Genomic DNA, 7,256 nt, shown 5'->3' on the forward strand with positions numbered 1-7,256 from the left:
ACAACTGATAAAAATTGTTTGCGGAATAAAATAATAAATGCTGAACTGACGTCCGGGTGCCACTATTGCCGACCCAAGCTGGCTCACTGGTCCCCGCCCTCGGCCCTGGCCTCATCAGTACCTACAAAAATCAAGTCTAGTGAGCCTAAAGACTCAGCATGCAAATATCGTAGGTAACGAGTAAATACTAAAGTAAAATTTGCATGGGATAAAATATCATGTCATGAGGCATACTGAAAATAACTTGTACTGAGCAATTATAATACGTGCATAACTGAACTAAAAATCATAGTAAAAATGCTTGCTCCTTGGAGCCCTGTACTGAAATAACTGGTAAAAATTTTCTGTTGAGGTTATGGTCTACGCCTGTGGCCCCTGCACTGAACTGAACTGATCGGTAACTGGCTACCGGGGAGTATCAAACTGAACTGAACTGACCGGTCACTGGCGACCAGGTGGTACCAAACTGAACTGTTCGGTCACTGGCGACCGTGTAAAAAAATGCTCCGATGATAGTGAATTGACCACAAGCAATATCGCATAAATCTCAAAAATAAGTATTTTCTATTTTCATGCACGTAATATAATTAAATGGCATAATGAAAATATCATGTATATTTTACCAACTGGATTGGATGGTTCCCAGGCTCGCTGCAACCTAAATATGTCATGAAAAATATGCAATAGCTTATACTTGTCCAACTATGCAATTCAAGTTCAAAAAAATGCGACTATGACGCCTAATGACTTCGTATTTAATCATGACTCCGAACCAACCTGAACCAACACTGAACCGACGTATAGTCATGATTAAAATACGCTTAAAATTATGAAATAATGCTCCTAAAATGAAGGGGGTCGAAATCTAGGTGAAATGGAGGCCAAAATAAGAAACGGTCTTTCGAGAGTCAATTTGGCACATCGCACCGTATATTCTCGTACGACATCAAAAATGATCCGAATCACGAACGGTCAAAAACATGACCTTCCTAACTCAATGGGGTACTGTCCAGTCCAATTCCATAGGCTAAAAGCCGACCGAGAACTCGAACGAGCCTCCGAACCGACACAGCTACTTGCTGTAAATTTCCAGCAGCTGTACCATCGCGTATCTTGTGTTGTTTTCGAGACTACCGGCCATTGGGGCGTGAACCACCGACCAGAGACTCTTACAACATCCCAAAGAATGATTTGAACCATGACTAAGGGCCCTAGGCCAGCCACAATCCTCACCATTCCAGCAACCAATCAAAAGCTCTTACCGATGGCCCTCATGCGTGCGTGTGTGGTGTTGTGTTTCGCTTGCTGTCTCGACTCGTTCCAGTGGCCATTGATTGACCATGGCACGATCTAGACATCTAGGGGCATGGTATGAACCGTGGCTAAGGGCCATAGGCCAACCAAGATCCATACCAACCCAACCAAATCCGAACTCATATGCTGTCAAAACCGAAGGGGGCCGAGAGGGGAGGGCCAACTTAAAATTTCGGTTTTGCTCATTAAAACATGATCATGTACTGAAAAATAATTGATAATAGGACTTGATTGAGGTTTGAAAGAAATCTAGACATGCCTGGTTTCGTTTCGAAAAAAAACGAACGAAACGACGACGACGCGGCACGGAGGAGTGGAACGCTTCTTTCCTTTCTTTCTTGCTCTCAGTTTCTTCCCTCTTTTAGCTATGAGTCCCACGGTTTTTAACACTGAAAATGGCTCTCACTTTCGGTCATGGGGGAGGGGAATAAGTGGTTAGGGGAGTGAGGATGATGGGTGCAAAATATAAGAGAGAAATCAAGACCAAGTCTCCCTCATTTGAATTTTGAATTGTAGTATGATATCAAGTGAGTTGATGGATGTATCTAGAAGGTCGTGACCGAATTTTTGCATGCTAGTCTAGGTTAGAATGAGGTTGATTAATAATTTAATGGTGCTCCCAAACAAAAAGAATTATCCTCCTAATTAAATACCAAGAAGGGGTCAAAGGTGATGAGTTGGCAATTGAATCTTCTAGTAACTAAGGGGGCCGAAATTCTCACAATTTTAATGGAGGGGAATTCTTTTCTAACTAGTAAATTTATAATCCTTAAAAGCCTCACTAATCCTTAATTAATTTATTGAATTAATCCTTTAATTATTGGAACTTAAATGAACTTATTCCCTACTCACCTCAAGTAATTAAAATAAATCCGCAAACCTTCTTATTAATTTAAATGAACTTACTTGCTAGCTAAATTAACTTCTGAAAATATTTATCGAATCTTAAATTCTATCTCAAAACTCCAACTCCAGTCTGGCCTCACTGAAATAACTGAAAAATCAAACTACTGCAATGAAATAATAAAATAATTAACTTCAAAGAAATGCATTAAAATAATCATGAATTCTAGATTTTTAAATTTAAATTGACTTCAAAGAAATGCATTAAAATAATCATGCAATGAAGTCAATTTAAATTTAAAAATCTAGAATTATGCATGGCTCATACGTAGACTGATTTACGGGTTCTACAATCCTTCCCCCCTTAAAAGAAATTTTGTCCTCGAAATTAGAACTCACCGAATAACTCGGGGTACCGACTCCTCATCTCCGGCTCAGATTCCCACGTATCTTCCTCCTCAGAATGATTCAGCCATTTGACTTTGACTCTCTTAACCAGCTTGTTCCGAAGCTTCTTCTCCTGTCTGTCTAGGATCTGCACTGGTCTCTCCTTATAAGATAAGTTCGGAGTAAGCTGCAACGGCTCGTAATTCAGCACATGCGAAGGATTTGCAATATACTTCCTCAGCATGGAGATGTGGAACACGTTGTGTACTCCGGCCAGATTCAGCGGAAGAGCAACACGATAAGCTAGCGTCCCAACTCTGTCGAGGATCTCAAACGGTCCAATGAATCTCGGACTGAGCTTCCCTTTCTTCCCAAATCTCATGACACCCTTCATAGGTGCCACCTTCACAAAGACATGATCGTCCACTGCAAACTCTAAATCTCTCCTCCGCTGATCGGCATAACTCTTCTGTCGGCTCTGAGCAGTCCTCATCCTATCACGGATCCAGGCTACTACGTCGACAGTCTGCTGAATAATCTCTGGACCCAACTCTGGTCTCTCTCCTACTTCATCCCAATGGACAGGAGATCTGCACTTGCGGCCATACAGTGCTTCATACGGAGCCATACCAATAGAAGACTGGAAGCTGTTGTTATAGGTGAACTCAACCAATGGCAAGTTCGACTCCCAACTCCCATAGAAATCAATGACGCAAGCACGGAGAAGATCCTCCAAAATCTGAATGACTCGCTCGGACTGTCCATCTGTCTGCGGATGAAAAGCTGTGCTAAACAGCAGCTTCGTACCCATAGTTGAATGCAAACTCTTCCAAAATGAGGAAGTGAATCTGGGATCTCTGTCGGATACGATAGAAACTGGAATGCCATGAAGTCGGACTATCTCCCAGATATATAACTCTGCATACTGAACCATGGTGAAAGTCGACTTAATAGGCAAGAAGTGCGCTGATTTGGTAAGACGATCTACAATCACCCAGATAACATTCGATCCTCTGGCTGACCTCGGCAAACCGGTCACAAAATCCATGGTAACATTCTCCAACTTCCAATCGGGAATGGGAAGGGGCTTGAGCAAACCTGCTGGTCTCTGATGCTCCGCCTTCACTAACTGGCAAGTCAGACACTCGGATACAAAACGTCTGATGTCCTTCTTCATTCCAGGCCACCAATACAATAGCTGCAGATCTTTGTACATCTTCGTACAGCCAGGGTGAATAGAGTACGGCGAAATATGGGCCTCTGATAAGATGTCTGCTCGGATAGAATCACTTCTAGGAACCCATATCATGTCTCGGTATCTCACAATACCGTCGATGACTGTATACAAGGCACTGCCCTTGGCTTCATCTCTCTTCTTCCACTGTGCCAATTGCTCATCTGCTGACTGACCACTGCGAATACGGTCCAGAAGAGAGGACTGAATCGTCAAAGTAGATAGACGAGGAACTCTACCTTGAGGATATGACTCTAGATCAAACCTCTGAATCTCAAGCTGAAGAGGTCTCTGAATCGTCAAAGGAGCCATCACTGCGACTTTTCTGCTCAATGCATCTGCAACTACATTAGCTTTACCGGGTGGTAGCTAATGTCACAATCATAGTCTTTCACAAGCTCCAACCAACGCCTCTGACGCATGTTCAGCTCCTTCTGTGTAAAGAAATACTTGAGGCTCTTGTGGTCGGTAAAGATCTGGCACTTCTCTCCATACAAATAATGCCTCCAGATCTTCAAGGCGAATAATACGGCTGCCAACTCTAGATCATGGGTGGGGTAGTTCTTCTCGTGGATTTTCATCTGTCGAGAAGCATACGCTATCACTCTCCCATGCTGCATCAAAACTGCACCTAAACCGAGCTTCGAAGCTAATAGGACTCGTTTTTAGTGTTAGTTTTGAGTCGCATTCATGCATCATATTAGTTTTTTTTAGTTTAATTTTGCATTTTTTAGCATTATTTAGCATGTGATTGATCTCGTGTATTTTGTGGTTATTTTGTAGGAATTGAACCAAAATGTGGGAGAAAATTTGTCAAAATATCGAAGAGGATTCGCTAGGGCGGTCAAAAATGACCGCCCCAGCGAGCATTTTGGTCTGGCCGAGGATTTTATGCGCAAGTGTCTCGCTAGAGCGGTCAAAAGTGACCGCCCCAGCGAAACCAGGGACATGCTCGAGAAAGTTTATGCGAGGACCTCTCGCTAGGGCGGTCAAAATATACCGCCCTAGCGAGAAGCGAGATTCAGGAAGATTTGTTTCCAACTTTTTATGGACTCTATCCTAGACCTAAACCTAATACACGAGATCAGCTTCCTTTTTGGGGGACTTTATCATATTTTTTCATCACTTTTCTTGGAGGAGAGGCTAGAAAAATGAGATTTCGAAGACCTCGAGATTTCCACGCGTCGTGGCCATCATCCATCGTCATCTTTAGTATTTTCATTATTCAGTATTTTATTTCTTACATTGATTGTTGGTTTTTATCATGAATTTCAGTAGCTAAACTCTAGATTTGTTGGGATTTGAGGGGATCCTACCCCGTACTCGGTGTTTAACATTATTTCTCGATGTTTTTATTAGTGATTTGTTTATGCTAGTGTTCTTTCTTGTTTCAATCGAAGCCTAGCTAACTTCCTTTGATTATTTCATGTTGTTGATGATTTCGATAGAACAATTAACAATAGGATCAAATAGTATAAACCACGGATTTACAATTTTAGTAGATATACGGAATTGGGTACGTGTCGATAGTGATAGTTCACCCGGATGAAAGCTAGTGGATTCCATAAAATGCAATGCAATTTTGAACTGTTAAATAATTGAGGACACTTGAGTACTGCATGTTTATGATTAGTATTAATATAGCTCGACAGAGTATATTAATTAGTCTAGGGAATTCCGTCGAATGCACGAGTAAAAGTCGAGTGTAATTATTTAAACACGAGTGGTAGGTGAACTGCTAATTCCCAACAAATTCATTTCTCAATTGATTTAATCCAAATTAATCATTGCGTTCTTGAATACCTTTTCTTTGCATTTTAATTATTTTAGTTGTTTAATTTACATTAGTTTAATCATCAACTCATTTTATCTTTGCTAAAGAAATTTTACTTGAAAATAAAAATAGTGTAACGCAGTCCTTGTGGAACGATACTCGTATTCACTTACATTTATTATAACTTGACTATCGTGCACTTGCGATATTTAAATCGAGCTTTCATTTATAAAATAAATTTTGGGACTATTCACTGTGCAAGTTTTGCTCGATCAAGTTTTTGGCGCCGTTGCCGGGGACTGTTGATTCACAATTTTTTATTTTTCATTTAAATTCTTTAGTATGATTTATTTTATTGTTATTTGATACTCTCATTGTGTTGCAGATTTTTCTTGTGGTGCATGCGAAGATCACTCGAGTTTAAGCTTGAGCCTTTTGACCCCGAGATTGAACGCACATCTAGACGTCGACTACAGCAGCAAAGAGCGAAGGAAAGAATGGAAGACGATCAACACAGAGAGGAGCCAAGGCATATACCGATGATGGATTATGCACAGCCGTCTCTTGATGGAGCACGTCCAAGCATCGTAAGACCAGTCATCCGAGCTAATCAGTTTGAGATCAAGCCAGCTATCATTCAAATGATTCAGAACACTGTCCAATTTGGGGGAAGTGCACTTGACGACCCTAATTCTCATATAGCTGACTTTCTTGAAATTTGTGATACTTTTAAGTTTAATGGCGTGTCTGATGATGCTGTTCGTTTGCGTTTATTTCCATTTTCACTGAGAGATAAAGCTAAGTCGTGGTTAAACTGTTTGCCTTTAGGGTCTATTACTACATGGGAGGATATGGCAAAGGCATTCCTGATCAAGTACTTTCCTCCGTCGAAAACTATGAAGCTTAGAGCCGACATTACTACTTTTGCTCAATATGAGCAAGAGTCACTTTACGTGGCATGGGAGCGCTACAAGGACTTGTTGAGGAGATGTCCACACCATGAGCTGCCTCTTGGGTTAGTTGTTCAAACTTTCTACTACGGTCTGCTTACTCCTAACCGTACTATGATAGATGCTGCTGCCTGTGGTAACTTACTGAGAAAAACGGCTGAGGAAGGATATGAGTTATTGGAGGAGATGGCTGCTAATAGCTATCATCCTCAGTCTGATAGGCAGAGAAGAGGTGCTGGAGTTAATCAAGTTAATGATTTGTCGGCGGTTTCAGCAAAGTTAGAGGCTTTGAATAGAAAGATTGATGGGATGAGCATGAGGGGGTTGGCTATGCGTCTGCAAGAAATTTTCTGTGATAAGTGTGGGGGTGAGCATGACGTGCAGGATTGCCAAGATGGCAATCCATTCTATGTGCCTGAGGGAGCACCGGTAAAACAAGTGGGATTCCAGAACCGTCCTAGAAATGACCCTTATTCGAACACATATAATCCGGGATGGAGGAATCACCCAAAATTTTCATGGGGAGGTCAAAACAACCAAAATCGCCAACAAAGATGTCCACCATATGGGATGCACCAAGGATTCAAGCCAGAACCGCCTCGGGATGAGAAGTCCAATTTAGAGCAAATGATGACTAAATTTATTTCTGCAACAGAGACGAGATTTCAGAACCAAGATGCATCCATAAAGGGGTTAGAGAATCAAATTGGACAATTGGCTAAGTTGATTGCTAATAGGGAGCAAGGAGCTTTGC

The 7,256-nt window shown here is 41.5% G+C and overlaps 1 non-coding gene across 1 annotated transcript; it reads right to left on the minus strand.

The window, feature by feature from the left end:
* Positions 1-6,451: 6,451 nt before the first annotated feature.
* On the minus strand, positions 6,452-6,558 carry LOC140815304 (small nucleolar RNA R71). Its single transcript, XR_012114334.1, has one exon. It is a non-coding gene; the product is annotated as a small nucleolar RNA R71 (small nucleolar RNA).
* Positions 6,559-7,256: the final 698 nt, after the last annotated feature.

This window comes from Primulina eburnea, chromosome 1 (assembly GCF_022965805.1).
Source record: "Primulina eburnea isolate SZY01 chromosome 1, ASM2296580v1, whole genome shotgun sequence".
In the NCBI taxonomy this organism is placed as follows: Eukaryota; Viridiplantae; Streptophyta; class Magnoliopsida; order Lamiales; family Gesneriaceae; genus Primulina; species Primulina eburnea.